This window comes from Lissotriton helveticus, chromosome 4_1, assembly GCF_964261635.1.
Source record: "Lissotriton helveticus chromosome 4_1, aLisHel1.1, whole genome shotgun sequence".
Classification (NCBI taxonomy): Eukaryota; Metazoa; Chordata; class Amphibia; order Caudata; family Salamandridae; genus Lissotriton; species Lissotriton helveticus.
The window spans coordinates 244,665,595-244,685,084 of NC_136063.1; the positions used below are offsets into that span (position 1 = coordinate 244,665,595).

General features: G+C 45.4%; 1 long non-coding RNA gene across 17 annotated transcripts in view; it reads right to left on the reverse strand.

The window, feature by feature from the left end:
• LOC144828501 (uncharacterized) overlaps nt 1-19,490 on the reverse strand; it is a 2,902,672-nt gene that overhangs the window by 155,366 nt on the left and 2,727,816 nt on the right. The window lies entirely within an intron of this gene.

The following is a 19,490-nucleotide window of genomic DNA, read 5'->3' on the forward strand; positions in this document are numbered from 1 at the left end:
CTGTGCAGTAGGTGGGATCTCAAGAGGGTGTCAACTTTTGCAATGGTTTTTTGGATAGTTTTGTTGACATAACCTCCCTCTTTGAATTTCCTAGTCATCACACCCTCTTCCCCTTCAAATTCTCCTTGAGTAATCCAGAACCGTTTAGCTCTCCATAAGGGATACTGTAAATAAGACTGAATGATGTGGGCTAGTAGCGCTTAGGAGGCTGATCCATGCAGTCTCTTTACGGTGTATCTTGGCAACAATTTGAATATTCTGTACAGACTTCCACATCTAGCAATACTATTCTGTTCATGCATGTGTGTGCTGTAAATTGCAAATTTAAGTTGTTATTGTTAAGGCTTGAGACAAATGCTGAAGCATATTTTTAGTCTCTCTTCCAAATGACAAAAATATCATTTATAAATCTGGTCCACATCACACCCTGGCTGTTCCAGCTGTCCTATTGGGTAGACACCTGCTCCTCCTACCAGTCTATAAAGAGAGATTTGCATAGCTAGGGGTGAAACAGGTACCGATCACAGTTCCCTGTACCTATTTGTATATTTTTTTATCAAAGTCAAAAAGTTGTTAGTTAAGCAATACCACATCATATCAATCAGCATTTCTGTATGAAATAACAGGGAGATTGGTCTTACACGTAGAAAATGCCTAATCGCCTAGATCCCCAGGTCATGTCTGATACATGTATAAAGGCTGGTCACATCCAGTGTGACCAGTACATAGTCATCCTCCCAAGTCACCCCCTCAATTAGGGTAAGGAACTTAGTGATATCTTTCAGATATTCCAGTAGGGACATTCAGTTAGGCTCAGGTTTCACTCAACCAAAACAATAGAAATTCAGCAATTATAGTTACCTGAGCTAATTATAATTTATGCCTCCGCATGCACCTCACAAATTACATCACTCATGATATCATCAGTGACATCACTGATAGCATCTCAAATGACATCACTGATGACATCATCCAGTGATTGTGAGTGTTTTCTTAGAGTTATTGAGTGTAAAACATATATACTAGCCTATTACAAAAGTTAGATCACTATACTAGGTGTAATACTAATGAGTGATAGTATTTCTTACATATGTGAACCTAGAGGCTGTGCTAATGTCTGTATCAGTTTGTGAGTGGATGTCTGAGTGGTGGTATAGGTGTGTAAGTGGGTGCATGAGTGGCTGTAGGGCTGAGTGAGTGGGTTACTGACTAGCTCTATGGGTGTGTGAGTAGTTGAGAGAGTTTTTGTATGCGTGCATACTAGGTGTACTATTAATGAATGATAATATTTCTAACCTATGTAATCTGAGTGGCTGTGTGAGTGGTTTTGTGGGTGTGTGAGTGGGTGAGTGGATAGGCACATGGGTGTGTGAGTATGTGTTTGGGTGTATAAGGGTCTAGTGTGAGAAGCTGTATTGTAGAGTGAGTGGCTATATGGATATGTGAGTAGGTGTATGAGTGGCTGTATAGCAGTGTGAATGGGTGTGTCAGAGGCTGTATGGTTGGGTGAGTGGGTAGGGGGTGTGCAGCCCTCTACCCCAGGGTGATTTTGGCTATGGGGACTCCATCCCCTGGGGCACAGCCACAAATCAAATGGAGGAGAGCCCCCCCCCAGGGCACCTAGTCTGTATGTTGGGAACAGTTCCATGTTAAACTATCGATATTAAAAATATTGATAAAAAAATATCGTGTGAAAATATCGATAACAAAAATATCGACTTCCTATATATAAACAGTTAAGTACAGTAATATTAGCACACAAATATTACATATCTTAAATAAAAATTATTAAATAATATTAATATTATTAACAAAATTAATTAAATGTATTATATATTGTAACTAATTATAACTAATAAACTTAATTTAATAAATACAAACATAAGCAAATGTGTACATATACGTATATTTACCTAAATACATTTTATTAACTATTATCTTTATAAACGTTTTTAATTATATAAAAATAAAATATACACATATATAAATAATTTAAAATTAAATCAAATATTCTATATTTAATTAACCCATTAAACTATTAAAAAAAGAATAAAACATACATTTAATAACAAAATAAACACAACTGTAGTCGAAACGTTAGATAGCGAGGGGGTAAAAATGACTATTCCCACTCCAGTGAGTGCAACAGTAGGGAAAGCGTTGGATAGCGTAGGGTTAAAAATTACTATTCCCACTCTAGTGAGTGCAACAGTAGGGAAAGCGTTGGATAGCGTAGGGTTAAAAATGACTATTCCCACTGTAGTGAGTGCAACAGTAGGGAAAGCCCTGGATAGTGATGGGGTAAAATTTACTATTCTTACTCCAGTGAGTGTAACAGTACGGAAAGTGCAGGATAGCGTAGGGGTAAAAATTACTATTGCCACTCCAGTGAGTACAACAGTAGGGAAAGCACTGGATAGTATAGGGGTAAAAATTACTATTCCCACTCCAGTGAGTACAACAGTGGGGAAAGCGCAGGATAGCGGAGGGGTAAAATTTACTATTCCCACTCCAGTGAGTGCAACAGTAGGGAAAGTGCGGGATTGCGGAAGGATAAAGATTACTATTCCCACTCCAGTGAGTGCAACAGTAAAAAAAGTGCTGGATCCCACAACAATGAAAAACAAAAACATCAACATTTTTATAAAATGTAATTTCCAATATAAATATAATTAATATATACATTTTAATATACTATTATTAACAAAGGTAATACAAAATCATTAATTACACATTATTTAACACTATAATATCCACAAGACACACCTAAAATTAATTACACAATTACAATTAATAATTACTTATTAATTAATGGAAATTAATTTAAATGTAATAATTCATCAATACAAAATTAATTACAAACCACCCTTCACACCATTCACACATATAAAAACCACTACACGCACGTCAAATTAATTACACAATTACAATTACTAATTACTAATTAATTTTAACATATTTAATAATTAATCAATAAAACATTAATTACTTACTATTCTTCACACCATTTACACATATAAACATCACAACATACACCTAAATTTAATTAAACAATTAACATAATTAATTATTATTTGAATAATTGAAATTAATTAACACATAATTATTAAACTATTTTTAATTAAACAATTAACACATTCATTATTCAATAAATGTTATATAATTAAATTACTTCCCACCCTATTCCCCTATAAACCCACAACCCGCTACGGAACTAAAAACACAAAATGTAACTTAAAATAAATTAATAACTAGTAACATTTTAAAACATATAATAAAATAACAAACACTCCCTATCGGGGTGAAGTGGGTCAGTGGCAACCCTGAGGGAGATTGGCATGCCCTGAGATGGCAGCAGAGCCCCGGGAAACAACATGGCTGTAGCCCCCAGATGCCTGACCCTGTAATGGCTGCGTGAACCGAGACCGAAAGCGGCCGGAGCATTTGCACAGGTTAGGGATGTTCGAATTTCCCACTCTTGCCATTTATTGATACACAATACAGCAACTTTGTGCAGCAAGTATTCTCCAATGATGCCGAGACTGATTTCACGATCTTTCATATAGATGCAGACATTTTAAGTTCAGCCCCTGTTGCCTGATCCAGTAATGGCCGCCAGAATCGAGATTGAAAGCGGCTTGTTATAAGGCCTTAAAAACATCTAGGACTGCTGGATCGTTAAGAAAAGTACCGTGGGGGTCATTTGCGACCCGTGACACTATAGAACCTGTCCCGAGGCGTGACAAGAGCCCCAGGACACAACACGTGAGTAGCCCCTGATGCCTGACTGGGCAATGGCCGCCATTCTCAAAATCACCGAGGGACCCAGCCTGAAATAGGACCACATGAAGACCCCGGGCACGGGAGGCCTCACATACTGAGTGAAGCGGGTCACCTGAGACCCTTGAAGGACACGGGCTGCCCTGAGATGGGAGCAGAGCCCCAGGACACAACACGTCAGGAGTCCCTGATGCTTGACCTAGGAAGGGCCGCCAATTCCAATACCAACACAGAAAGCGACCAGCGATTAGGCCACAAAAATACCTCAGACATCCACGATTTCCTGGCAAACCACAACAAGGACTTAAAGGTCAGTGTAGGCAGGGTCAGTAGCCTCTGTTGGTTTACTAGGGTCCAAACAAGGACCGGTCACAAGAGAGGCTTGATTCAATGCCCCTCCAACACGGCCTTGTTCCCATAGGGTAGCGTAGGCATCTCCCCGACGCGCACCCTTGCAGCACCTACCCGGGACCTAATTCTCCGATCCCCGGCCACAGCTAGACAGATTACCTCCAACGATACAGGCCCCGTACTAGGAGATCAGACTGACACCAACCACCAAACACTTCAAACATAGACTGATCAGACAACACCCGAGACACTATTCGTAGACACTTACCACTGCTCATCTAGAGGGCAGATAAAAATGGACTTCATCTTCCACACTGAAAGACCCGACAACTGGACTATCATTTTTAGCACACATCTCATCATCTCCAAAACTACCATTACATCCCACAGCTGCAAACTGATGACCTCTCTCCCGAACCACCAGACGATAATATCTCCATAACCATCTACGCGAATGGCACAGTCCTGATACAGGCTAAGAGCGTTAACCTTGAGGTCTTCGACTCCCTCTGCTAGAGAAAAGTTACAAAATCAAATGACAAAATCAGTAGAAATAGCCGATAGGGAGCATGGGGCTCGGGTACAAAAATGTTATCCAGCTCGTGAGGAGAAAGGAAAAGGCCACATGGAAGGGGGAGAAGAAGGTGATTCCTTGCTTGATACCATGCTAGAAAGCCCTCCTGCATATGCCCCTATGTACCCTGCCCTGACGCCTCCCACCACGCATGTCCCCCCGCCACAGCCCACTCCTGCCCCCACTGCCCCTCCTACTGTTCTCCCTCTCACAACGACCCTCCCGACTTTTCCTATGACACCAACCACACCCGATAACCCTGTTCTCGCTGCGGGAATGACAACAAGTCTCCATCCGCCCAACCCCTGCTGCCTTACCCCTACCTGCCCTTATCCTACTTCCCCGTGGTCTACAGTTAGGCAGGATTTATATAAATTGTTGAATTCCCCCCGACTGGCCTCCCTGCGATCTGCAGTCAGCTTTTCATCCCTTTGAGAAAATGACCTACAGAGGCAACAGTGTGAATATTGGATAAATAACTGGAATATTTATACCTTTAAAGAAATATGGTCCACCTTTTCTCAGTGGACGATTATGGGCTGAATATATGTGTACTTTGGTCATGCAAAAATGTGAGAATGCGCTTATGCAGATTCCCGCCGGATGAATGGACCTTAGGTCACAAATAAAAAGAGGCGATGTTCAGGGAGAGGGGATGTTTGGAGCTATGTCTGCTTTAATGGCTTACAGTGATATGACAGCTTTTTTCAACACCCCTCTGAAAACAGCTATGCCAATGAGAGAGGCCTCCCCTGTCTTTGTTAACGCACTTACCGATGCCCAAAATAATGGCAGAGGGGCTATTGAAGCACACTGGCGCAGGCTTTGGGTTCATGTTCCTTGGAAAAGGTCAGAAGTAATGCAGTTAAAAGGACAATAACCAGATCCCCGGAAGAATCCGGCTGCTTTTAACAGAGAATTGGGTCCGATAATATCTGCAGGTACTCTCGTTCTTGAGGATATAGAAATACTTTTTGGTACCGTTGTCCCACTGAAATTTGGGACAAGATTCAACATACTGACCATGAAGTAGCGTTTGGAGGTAAATGGGATGACCTAAAGGCTATGGAAGAAGCAAGGGTGGGAGGGACTAAACCAGAAGCTGCCATCCTGACTTTGCCCGGTAAAATAATGACGTTTATGAAAACACTTTTGCCGGAAACTGTCATTAACTGGGATAAAATAAACGCCTGTAGGCAGCGAAAAGATGAGAATGTGGCTGACTTCTTTACCCGTTTTGAGACAGAATACAAGGGACATAGTGGTTTGGATCCCCGGACCCCAGGTTCTGGCCCAGTGTTTGTCGATAAGTTTATCGGCAATCTGCTTCCTGAGATCTCGGCCAGGCTTAAGAAAGTTGAAAGTACATGGACTGCCCAAACTATGACTGGTATCTTGGCTATTGCACAATATCACGAGAATAGGGAGAATGAAGATAGAGACAGGGAAAGTAAGAAGGTTAGGGATCTTAAGACTAAGGCACTTCTGCAGAAGGCTTACCCTCCCCGAGGTCCCGATGCCCCGGGAATTTTAGACCTCAACTCCAACCCCTTCCGAGGGCTTGCCAGTCTACCCCCTCCAGCCCTCAAAGTACGGGAGCCCACCAAACAGATCAGTGTGCTTATTGTAAGGGGTACGGTCATTGGATAGATGAGTGGCCCGTGTTAGCTGAAAACATAAGAACAGGGAGACTTGGCCTAGTGCTCCTAGGGAAGCGAGGTCAACTAGGGACCATGGCCCGCCCCATCCACAGGATACAGAACGTAGGCCCAGGGATGACGCTCCCGTCCGGCCGCGCCCGGCCAATAGGTTTGATGGGTATGAAGCAACACGCACTTATTACAATGATGATTATGACGAAGTTGATGGGACAGGATCCTACCAAGCATAGCACGGCCAGGAAAGAGGTATTACCAAAGTGCAAATTCCAGTGGATCAAAGGGGCCCGTATGTTCAAATGTCAGTTGTGGGGAACGATAAGAATTTTCTTTTGGATATTGGGGCCACCAGGTCTTCTATTGCACGTCTGTCAGTCCCGGAGGCACCCCTTTCTGACAATATGAATGTCTCCGTGGGTTTTGCAGGAACACCTGTAACAAGCCCTGCCTCTGAACCCCTTCCTCTCGATATTGGCCCTGCACCTGTTGACGCTCCCTTGGTCCTTACTACAGGTTGCAGTGAAAACTTGTTAGGCATGGATTTACTGAAAGATCTGTATGCAACCATATCATGTAGTCCCCAGGGTGTATACCTAACAATTTCCCCCCCCGCAGCTTCCTATATGTATCTGTCCGGTCCCCTCACACCCGAATTGCAGTCTTTACCTTCCTCCCTCTGGGCATCATCAGACACTGATGTGGGGTGTCTCAACATACTCCCTCATGTGGTACGCATCCAGCCAGGTGCACTTCTCCCCCGCCTCCGGCAGTATCAACTGCCCACCGAAGGAGAAGTAGCCCTTTTAACAATAATATCTGAATTGATGGACAATGGCGTGGTGGAGGAGACACGTGGCAATATCTGTAACAGTCCCATTATTCCGGTTCTTAAAAAGACCAATGGAGGTGCTCTCTCCCCTAAAATATACAGATTTGTGATTGACCTGCGAGCCCTTAACAAAATAACAATCTTCCAATACCCTGTTGTCCCCGACATTACAGCCCTCTTAACAATGGTCCCTTCTGACGCCACACACTTTTCTGTCATAGACCTGAAGAATGCTTTTTTCAGCATTCCTATACATCCTGACAGCAGACAATTCTTTGGTTACTCCCTTGGTGGGCGGAGCTTTAGATTCTGCCACGCCCCTCAAGGTTTCACCGAGAGCCCCAGTATCTATAGTCAAGCCCCAAAAAGTCAACTAGATTTCTTAGAACTCTCTGATAATTCCACACTATTACAATATGTAGATGACCTCCTCATTGCTGCAAATTCTGCCCCAACATGTAAAGAAGCTACTGTCTGTCTGTTACACCACCTTGCCCTCCATAACCACAAAGTCTCTTTGAAAAAGCTTCAGTTTTGTCAAGAGAAGGTGACCTACTTAGGTCATCTCTAAGTATGAGCGTAAAATTCGTTCAGCTCCCAGAATTTGCGAATATTTGGCAAATTCGCATTCCGCGAATCGCGCAAATTTGTCAAAAAATTCGCAATTCGCAAGTTGGCGGATTTTTTTGCTTGGTCGCGCTTCAGAAATACAATATCACGTGATTTGGATCAGAATAACTCCTCTGATTGACATTTGGCTGCACTTTTTTGTGCAAGGAGTCCATTGTTTGGGGGGTGGGAAGTGCCCCAGAGTCTCCAACTTCCTGTTCCTGTCCAGCAGGCTCCTCCCAGTGCTTTGTCCATGTCCTGGTCACTTTTCATTTGGATCTGGAGCTGGAAGGATTACTCTTTGTGGCTGCTGCTGGATATTTGTATTTGAGGACTTTTTGTTTGGATCACTTTTGGAGTTAAGATTTTAAAAGTAAGTTGGGGTTGTTTGTTTGGGGCATTGCAGTTGCTGCAACTACAATTTTTAAACTTTTTCACAACTTTAAAAAATATATATTGTGGATAGGCACAGTATCCAGTAGACCCAGGGTTAGTCATGGGTGCATGATACAACTGTTTCTGCGAGTTTTGTTGAACTTAAATATCATTTATGTCATTGAATTGAATAGCTCACTGTTATATGTGGAATTCTTTTTTTTTAATTTTGGGCTGCGTGTAAAGCCACCCTAGCCAGTAGGCCCAGGGGTAGTCACTCAGTGGTGCATGGACCAAGAATTTCTGTGGGGTGTCTTGAATTTAAACATCATTTAGGGCATGGATGGCATTGGATTCTGGTGATTTTTGTGTTTTTTTCGATTTTTTTGGGTGTTGTTGGGGCCTGTGTCACGGTTAGCAGCTGAGAGGTAAACCCAAGAAGAGAACACACAAGCCACTAACCTGAGGTGTCTAGCCAGCGGGGACCACAAAGCGAAGACAGTCTTCCCAGTTCCTAATAGCACAAACCCTCCCTGTGTGAGTGTACACACCAGGGACAGGTAGTACTCCAGAAAAAGGGAAGGGAAAAGCAAAACAGGAAGGTTGTTGAGTAGACGCCCCTCTAAGTCTGGTCAAAGGTCTAGGAGGTCTTCTGATGCACAACAGTTCTAGAAAACACAATACACACTGATTAGATGTTTTGCTTATATATCCCTCTATACTGTATGTGGAAGTAAGGTGAACACTTCCTGAATTCCCACAATATGACAGCCTGAATTAAGTAATGTTTCTGGCGTGGGTCTCAAAGTTCGGTAGCCGTTCCGCCATGGCCCAAACCACGAAATAAGGCAGGATATAATATCACACCCCCCAGGTAGTTTTTGTCACTCCTGGCGAGCAAGGCACGAAATGTTCCAAAATCAAAGGAATAAAGTGATCAGTTCCACAGGGTCAAAGAAAAAGGATTCAGGAAGTTCTGAATACTAATCAAACACGGCCGTGCTAAATGTACGAGGTCCTACCTCTTACAGCGGGGATAGGGCATCCGCGGTACTCGTCAGATTCCTATGGCGTCCTTCTGCGGGAAGGAAAGCGTCCGCCCACACCAACCCTCGGCGTCCTCAGCGGGAAGGAAAGCGTCCGCCCTCACCTGTACTCGGCGTCCTCAGCGGGAAGGAAAGCGTCCGCCCACACCAACCCTCGGCGTCCTCAGCGGGAAGGAAAGCGTCCGCCCTCACCTGTACTCGGCGTCCTCAGCGGGAAGGAAAGCGTCCGCCCACACCAACACTCGAGAGAAAGGTTCAACACTAGCTCTGTCTAAACTACCGGAAGGATTGACAAGCACCCGGTTACATCTGGGAAGTACTTTTATGGCTGCACGGGAGGTGAGTTCCGGTTTGCCTGGACCCAGGGCATTCTGGGTGTTGTAGTGCCGCAGCGGTCTCGACCTTTTCGCGCCCTGTATATGCTTTTTCTGGTAATCGCTACAGCCTGGCCATGTGGGTGGGGGCCATTTTGAGGCCTGGAACAGGCAGGGTCTGGCCATGTGGGTGGTGGTCAAGGGGCCATTTTCAAGCCAGGCAGTGTGCTTTGTGCCATAGGCCTGCACCCAGTCTGCCTTGCTTTCACCCATTATATGCCCAGGGGTAGTCAGTGGTGCATGGACCAAGTCTTTCTGTGGTGGTGTCTTGAATTTAAACATCATTTATCGCATGGATGGCATTGGATTCTTGTGATTTTTGTGTGTTTTTCGATTTTTTGGGGTGTTGTTGGGGCCTGGCCATGTGGGTGGGGGCCATTTGGAGGCCTGGTACAGGCTGGGCCTGGCCATGTGGGTGGGGGTCAAGGGGCCATTTTGAAGCCAGGCTGTGTGCTTTGTGCCATAGGCCTGCACTCAGTCTGCCTTGCTTTTACCCATTATATGCCATGGGGTAGTCAGTGGTTCATGGACCAATTCTTTCTGTAGTGGTGTCTTGAATTTAAAAATCATTTAGGCCATGGATGGCATTGGATTCTGGTGATTTGTGTGTATTTTTCGATTTGTTGGGTGTTGTTGGGGCCTGGCCATATGGGTGGGGGCCATTTTGAGGCCTGGTACAGGCAGGGCCTGGCCAAGTTGGTAGGGGCCATTTTGAGGTCTGGTCCTGGCAGGGCCTGGCCATGTGGGTGGGGGTCAATGAGCCATTCTGGAGCCAGGCAGTTTGCTCAGGCCTGCACCCAGTTTGCCTTGCTTTCATTCATTATGCCCAGGGGTACCCAGTGGTGCATGAAACAACTCTCTCTGTGTGGTCTCTCTTCAATTAATGTAAACATCCATTTTTGATTAGAATTGCAATTTTTATTTTGGGTCTTTCCGTTTTTGGGTGTGTTGTAAAAATAAATGCCTAGTTGCAAATATTAATTGAAGCACGACATATGCAACATTTATTTAACTTATGTTCCTCTGGCTTCCATTGCTTTTAGGTGCACAAAAGAACCACAAATCAGTCATCGTTCATCATCAGTGCCAGGAAGAAGTCCTGCTGCGGTGTGTGCAGCACAATGTCACGTGACGTCACGTGTGGCCACAGACAACTCTGCATCTCGTGCAACTGCGGCCTGCTGTTCTGACATCTAAAGTAGATGGGCACAAAGAAAGGTGGCCGTAGCTCCTCTACCAAGAAAGTTGCCAGTGCCACTGCCAGTAAGAAGGAGCAGAAGAAGCAAGTTGCACCACTTACCAAGGAGACTGGTGTGCCCACAGACACTTTTTTTGGGGAAAAAAAACTACTCCTCCAGCAGCGGTGTCCGCCGGGGACCAATCTGGGAGCAGCACCTCAGCTTCATTGGTCTCAGTGCCACCACGCCAAGTTAGTCCCAAGGCCATGAGTGCCACAGAGGCAGCCACTTTAATTTCTCGATCACCATCGACCAGTGATGTTGGCGTTGACTCATCCCAAGAATGTAGCATCCAATCAACGCAGGGTGTAACTCATCTGACGAGTGTTCAACCGCAGCCGCAACGACAACCACAGGTGCAACAAGGAGAGGTGCAAGGAGAGGTGCAAGGAGAGGCGCAAGGAGAGGCGCAAGGAGAGGCACAAGGAGAGGCGCATGGAGAGGCGCAAGGAGAGGCGCAAGGAGTGGCACAAGGAGAGGCGCAAGTAGAGGCGCATGGAGAGGCACAACTGCCACAATGCTTGTTCCTCCATAAGTAGGGGCACATCAGGAAAACGAGATTGAAGCGGAGGTATCATCCGTGCAAGCCACTCCTCCTGATGAACCATTGTCTTCCAGATCCCCAGATCCAGATCCCCAGCAAGAAAAAGGTCAAGGAGGGCTAGTACAAGTTCTTCAAACCCCCTTCCTTCTGATGATCTAGATCAAGATTGGAACCCACCATCTGAGAGGGAGGCAAGCCATGAGCCCACAAAGGTAGCTTAGCCTGAAAGGAAGGTTCCCGTAAGGCTTCCACTTATGGGTGATGACGACGAACAAGAAGTAGAAGTGGTGTATTCTGCTGCTGATGAACAGTTTGACGATGATGACGACCCAATCATCACAGTCGTCACTCCAACCCCAGCGGGCATGCAGCAGACAGACATTTTTACCCTATCCTGAATTGTTGCTGAGCGGGATGTGGGCGGCGTGTCACTGGTACCACCACCAACACATGGGTGTCGTCCGCATACGACACTAGGGACAGACCCCTGCCTCTGGCTACCTCCGCTAAGGGTCCCACATACAGGTTGAATAGAAGTGGGCTTAAAATAGAGCCTTGGGGTACCCCTCTACACAGGACATGGTCCTGCGAGTGGAAAGGTGGGACAGATACTTGGAACGATCGCTCTTCCAGAAAAGATCGAATTCAGGCTAGAGCCTCACCCCTGACTCCGATTGTCCAAAGCCGTTGGAGAAGGATCGTATGGGACACCGTATCAAATGCGGCACGTAGATCCAACAGGACCAAGGCCGCGGAGTCGCCTTCATCCAACCGACTTCGGATAGTCTCCGTAACAGCGAGAAGAGCTGATTCGGTGCTGTGGCGAGGGCGAAACCCGTGTTGGGAAGGGTCGAAGATATTGTGTTCATCTATATATCTAGACAAGATGGTATTAACGTGTGCTTCCACAACCTTCGCCATAAACGGAAGTTGGGAGATGGGGCGATAGTAACCAGGATCGTCCAGGTCAAGTGAGGGCTTCTTTAATAGTGGAATGATTTTATCATGTTTCCATGCCCTTGGGACAGAGGCTGATTTCAATGACAAGTTGGCTAGTTCGAGGGCCACGGGGGCAATAGATGATAGGGACTGATGAAAGTAAGTCGCCGTCATAGGATCCGCTGGCGAACCCGATTTGATTTTTGCACTTAGGGTCTCGAACTCCTGGAGCGACAGCAATGGAAAATATGTCAGGCCCCCACTCAGCCCAGTATCCAACCCTTCCAACAGAACACCCTCACAAGGGGGATTCCCCATAGAAAGGCCCTGATAGATTCGCTCCACTTTCTCCACAAAGTGGAGTGTTAAGACCTCACAGTGATGATTTGAAGCCACGGGGGAATTGTTAGGCATGCCTGCGCTCATCATGTTTTTAAGCAGTGCAAAGATGGTCTTAGTCGGATTGGCGCTGTTCAGAATTTTATTGGCCACAAACTCAGCCCGCGTTTTGCGGATGAGTTTGTGGTAATCTTTCACTGTCTCTTGATATGCTGCTTTGGCAGAAGGCTCATAGGAGCGGCGCCAGGCACAAATGGCCACCAGCTTCCGGGCCCTGGCCCGGACAGCCATTTCCTTCCTGGTGAGCTTTTGTGGAGCATCTATATGAAGAAAGAAAGAAAAATACTGTAACCAATACTCTTTAACATTAACACAAAATAATTCAACAGAAAGTTGTCTCACAGTAACACTAGCAACTTGCAAGCACAGTATAACATGTATCTTTCCGCCATCTTTGTAGGCCTGTAACATTAGACGGACTTTCAGGAATTCTACTAGCAGCATTATGAATTCACTACATAGTCAGAGAGACAGAGAGTACATAGTCTTCTTCTTTTTTTCTCTTGTTTTGCAAAAGAAATTACTTGTACGTGAACTTGTGGTAGCCGGCATAATGCCAGCTCAGTCAGCTTGCACACAAAAAAAACAGATACAAGCCATGATGACGCAGACTCGCATTACTTTAAGCAGTACATGCAGGTGGGGATAGGGAAGCTCTTACTTTTCTATAGAGGTGGCACTGGCCATACTCGGTCACATCAAGGGCTACTGCTCAATGTAATTTATATTTTGCACTGCCCCCCCGGGCCTTCACTACTACAAAAGGAAAATGAAAATTATTCATTTCTGATCATATATCCAGCCGATCACATGATCTTTGCTTATATGATGGATGACTTTAGGTGCTATGTTTTGATAGATTGAGTGAACAACAGCGATAGTCCACCCATGATTGACACAGCTGAAAGAAAATTATTAACATAGGGAGTGAGTGTGGTACCCATAATTGCCGGAGGAAGGGACTTGACTTGATATAATGTGAACTATACAATACATACACAATATATGCTGTGATTTCAATGTAAACTATTGTACTGTTAGTCAAGGGAGTATTTCTGAACAATCACAACTTCTAGTATTTGGATTTCCCCTGCTTTGCTACTCTGGCACGGACATGCTGTTCAAAGTAACACTCTTCATCCACTGAGCGTCTGCTCTACATACACCTCTGCTATCTATGAGAAAGAAGATACCATCCAGGCTTCCAAAGTAAACGTCTATCATTCTTCTTAATGTCTCTACTGTACCAACTTTACTTTTTCTCAATAACCAACTAACACCCTTTTTATTTTATTTGGTAAACCACCGTCTTGATTGCATTTGAGTTTCACCCAAATGATATACTGCAATGCACACCACACATGCATTTTCTGATTCACCCACACAGGCAGTCATCTTCTCTTTCTCCTCCAACCATCCTTGCTTCTAGCAGCCATGCATCTGATTCCTTCCTATCAGCCACCTCTGCATGCATTCAGAAACACGTATCATTCTTTACAGTCATAAATGTTACGACTCGCTCGTCCTTCCTTACACCCTTCTTTCCCTTTTAGTTCATCACATCCCTCAAGTTCATCTGATCTGACTTGGCTTCACGATAAAAGTTACACAGCTGAGTTGAAGCCAAATAGAGGGGGGCATTGCTTACTCGAGAACTACCGCCGCTAATGCTATTGCTAAGTCAAGGGTGACTGGCTTCTCCGTGATTGGCAAAAATGTAGTTCTAAATTAGTAACTGTTCTTAACAGTACAGTGTACTTGTGTTAGTGTACTGTCTACTGTTCAGTACATCATACACCCCTTTGCGAGCCTACTCTAAAATGTCAATAAGTAAGGAGTTTAATAACTTACCACCGTCCGCCGCTGCTGAGCCATCCCCCACAACAGCTCCTCCTGGTGGCACTTTTGGCGCCGTCGCATCAGCCCCTGGTGTGGACGCCTCCTTGCTGCTGGCCCCGGCACTGGTGGTGGGAGGTGCCGCATCCGATGTTGTGATGACGCCTAGAAAAAACATGTCATATTTTTAGATGCCATACACCACCCCTTATTTTGTCTCATAATGGAAGAAAATGTTAATACATAAACAATTTTTAATTATTGGAACTGAAAAAAGTCACGGTTTTGGGTAGGGTGTTAATTTTTAATATGCTTAGCCGTAACTTGCAACACTTTTTGGCACAACTGATGAATGCTTGCTTTTTAACGTGCACCATTTTTCTAATTACAGACAGAAGATTCCATTGCCCTTCTGCCAACAAGAGCTTTTGAATTTTCACCACCTACTCTCCAGTACTTGAAGTTCAAACAAGGTGAGGGCTCCCGCACCCGCACAGTTACTATAATAATTAGATGTGTTAAGTTGAAGTATATTCTAGGGAAGGGTGTTTCAACTTTAACGTCATGTATCACCACTGCTAGCTGGGAATATTGCGCTATTAAAAATAAAGAAATAGTTATTTTATTTCTTATTTGAAAAAAAACTTTAAAACTAAAAAACACTGTGTGGTTTTTGTTCTCGAGTGAGTGAGCGGAAAGGTTTGCATTTGCACTACTGCACTTTGCAAGCATACTTCCGTGACTCTGATAGGTCGGGACTCGGTAGTCTTCTTCTGTTCTTCTGGGTTGTATAATCATTGGTCAGACACACTAGATAGTCGGTCAGGGGATTGGGGGTTCAACTTCTGTTCTGACTGAGGTATGTGGAAAGTCGAACTGCACCTATCATCAACAATGTCCTATTTCTCTTGTTCATACTTCTGTATGTGCAGAATAGTCTCTGAAACACTAGCGGTATGGTATGTGCTCCTATTAAATCAAAAAGTCAACTACAAGCTTATTCTTGGTGGACAATGACATTTTGTTGTTGGGAATTGTCAAAGCACTAACATTAAGAAGACTGGAATAGACAGCAAGGGCAACCCAGAGGACTGCACTCAGTGCCTAGAGCTATTGCTGGATCAGAGTTTAGTTTAACACCGTTTGCCGACTGGGCAAGCTTAGCTACCTACACAGACCGACTCATAATATTAGTAAATAGTAGTAGCACAGAGAGTGATAGTAGAGGCAGGATAAGAATGTAGAAATAGTCTACAAGAAGATCAAAGACTATTTTGTAAAAAATAGAATTAGGAAACAGTTTGGAATGACTAGGTGCTGTAAAGGTTAGGGAAGTATAATTATTAATATTTACAACAGAACAACTTACTGGGGCCAGCAGAAGAGACTGCAGAGGACCGAACCTGCCCACCTTGTTCCGCCGGCATCTCTGTCATGGTCTTCTTGCCCCTGGGAGGTGCTGATGATCAAGAAATAAACACAAACATGGATGATTGTTTTTTTGAAATATTTGATTTCTTTGACCACAATCTAAAATTATCTTGGGGAAACAAATTACCAACAATTGCACTACATGTATTGCTCTCAAGTCTGGTCAACTAGGATAGATAGTACAGTATTGCTGGATTCGCAGACCGTCTACTTGGAAAGTTATGTAAATCACTAACTAAACCAACAACAAAAAGGTTCTACTACGACTACCAGCACTCAGCAGCACATGACGTGACAGACACAGTCCGTCAACATGATTGCAGACCACTAAAAAATGTCCTACTACTAAATAACAAGTCATAATATACTCAACCTATCAATCCACCACTATCTCTTCTTAGTGGCAGCAGGAGTACAAAGGAAGGACTAGACTTGAGTCTCTAGTCACTCTATCATTACGCAGTTCTGTAAAGTAATACACTCATACATAATCAATCAGGCCAAATGAGCACAAAGTTGCAAACAAGTAAGCATAGTAGCAACGCCAATGAGCAGGCGAGCACCTGCAATCACAGAAGCTATTTAAACATTAATTTACCTGCAATGTAATCGAATCAGCAGCATTCTTGCTCTTCGGGAGAAACATATGTAAGCAATATAACACAGAGCAGAAGAAAACAAAGTAGTTATTAAATAGCTACTCACCAAGGCCAGGAATCTCTACGACTAGCAGGTGGAGCAGGTGCTGCTCCCGGTCAAGGACAAACGACCACCGGTGTGTCGCCTGGTTGTAGGTGCGCCGGACCCCCGACTCCCTAAACATGGCCCGGCACACCTTAGCCCAGAGCTTGCGATACTCCCGGAGGCTATACCCTGAACCGGGCCTGCCCTCTGCTGCAACGGTCTTCGGGAGGTGGCGCTGCACATAAAAGATAAGTGAGGCCACCTCCCTGGCTTGGGTATTCTCCGCCCTTAAGAGCCCGCAAGGGAGCCGGCTACGGGGTGCGGGCCCCTTCCCCTTAGACTTGCCGGCTCCCTTTGCCATGTTCCTGGGTGAAAGAAGAAAATAATAGGGGGAAAAAGTAAGTAAAAGAAAGAGAGAGCTAAACAAAAAAAGTAGTTATTAAAGTAACAAAACGTTGAAAAAAACACAAAATATAGATGTAGAAAAAGAGAGGGATAGATAATGAGTACAAAAGATTAAAAAAAAGTTCAAACAAACAAAGGATTGCAAAGATTAAAGCAGGATAGAAAAAGCATGCCCAGAACCATAGCAATGAAGGAAAAACAAGATGACCGCGCCCATTGAGGACCGCGTGGCTAAGTTTGCGCGATATTTCCCCTGAGAACACGCAAAAACGGACGCACACATGTAATTGCGGCCTGCACGTAGGAAATGCACAACACGAGCATGCAACTGGCGCCCGGAAACGGAAATACGCAACGCAAACACTGAAAACAAGATGGCCGCGCCCATGTACGACTGCATGGGTAACTCCGCGGTCGGCGCGCGGAAAAAACCCCGCGAACACGCAAAGCGCTCCGCGAACACGCAAAAATAAAAAAAATCCGCAAATTCGCACAAATTCACGGATTATGCGGACCGCAAATTCGCTTTTGTACGAATTCGCGTACCGCAAATTTCACCCATACTTAGTCATCTCCTCTCGAAGGAGGGAAGGCAGCTCACCACTGATCGTGTAGCCATTATCAATGCTATAACGGCCCCACGAACACAAAAGCAGGTGCGAGCCTTCCTAGGCCTAACCTCATACTGTAGACAGTAGATTTCCAATTTTTCGGCCATGGTCAAATCTATTCTTGCCCTCACCACTAAAGACATATCAGACAGTTCCTTTCCATGGACTACAGAGCATGCGCTGGCCTTCCAAGATTTGAAGAGGGCCCCATGTACTGCTCCAGTCGTCGGTACTCCTGACTATGGCAAACAAGTTTTTCTTTTTTGTACATGAGACAGACGGCTGTGCATGCGCTGTCCTGACCCAGATGTTTGGAGGCCACCAACGGCCATGTGCCTATTTTTCAGCCACCTTAGATCCTGTTGCAAGGGCTCTCCCAGGATGCCTACGGGCGACAGCTGCGGCCGCCCTCATGGTCCGTCAGAGTGCTGGAATCGTCATGAACTCCCCCCTGACTCTGATGGTCCCCCATTCTGTACATACCCTCCTTAAGAACACCAGGACACAGTACCTCACTAGCGCACAACTTACAGGATATGAACTGACACTCTTTGCCAGCCACATTAACATCAAAAGATGCACTGCACTAAACCCCGTCATATTACTCCCACTTGATACTCAGGATGCCCGCTTAGATCCACATGACTGTATATTGAGTAAGCATGAGCGCAAAATCCGCTCCGATCGCGGATTTTGCGGATTTTCGGCAAATCCGCGATCCGCGAACTCTCGCGGATTTGCCGAAAATCCGCAATCCGCGATCGGAGCGGATTTTGCGGTCAAAAGTTCAAGCGCGCCTAATTAACGATGGCGCCGGCAAGCTGCCAGCGCCATCCTGCAATAGTTACTTAATTAGCTTCAACAGGAAGCTCTAACAGATAAGATACAGCAGGGGCTCGAGCGCCTGCTTTATTTTAGCAGTTGGAGCTTCCTGTTGAAGCTAATTAAGTAACTTTTGCAGGATGGCGCTGGCAGCTTGCCGGCGCCATCGTAAATTATTTCAACAGTGGTGTCTTCTTGAATAAATATGAAGGGCAGGGTTCATTCGGGCACGACGGTCCTGGCACAAAAAAATAAACCTCAACAGGAAACACTTGCAAATATCAATAAAGCATGTGCCCTAGTTGAAGCTTAAATTCAGTGACTCATTCATCAGCCCAAAAATTAATCTGCTGCTCTGATCGGTCTCTGACCTTTTATACACACAAGAGGCATGCTCGCATGGACGCCCCGTCCGTTTGGCCCCGCCCGCACACTCGAGGTGTGCACCGTCTTCCCGCCATTTACCCACTATGATGGACATTTCACTCAAGGGACCCCTGCGCACTTCGGCGCGATTGCATAGTGACACACACTTGGTCGCTGGAACTAGTTGAAGCGCAAATGCAGTGACTCATTCAGCAGCCCAAAAAAAAACGTGAGCGTTGGGAGGCTGGGCATCTTTGACTTTTACGAGCGCAACCCCCGTGCTGTTCCTGTGACCAGGGGCTTCTGTCTCTTAATCTGCTGCTCTGATCGGTCTCTGACCTTTTAGACACACAAGAGGCATGTGCGCTCGCGTGGAAGCCCCGTCCGTTTGGCCCCGCCCACACGCTCGAGGAAGCCCCGCCCCCAAATCCGCAAATCCGCTGAATCCGCGGATTTTGCGGATCCACGATCCGTGAATCCGCTGAATCCGCGAATCGTGGATCCGCAAAATCCGCCCATGCTTAAATTGAGGACAGAGGAGGAGACGTAGGGACGGGTGGACTTACAGGATACCCCGATAGCAGAACCAGAAGGTACACTGTATGTGGACGGATCATGT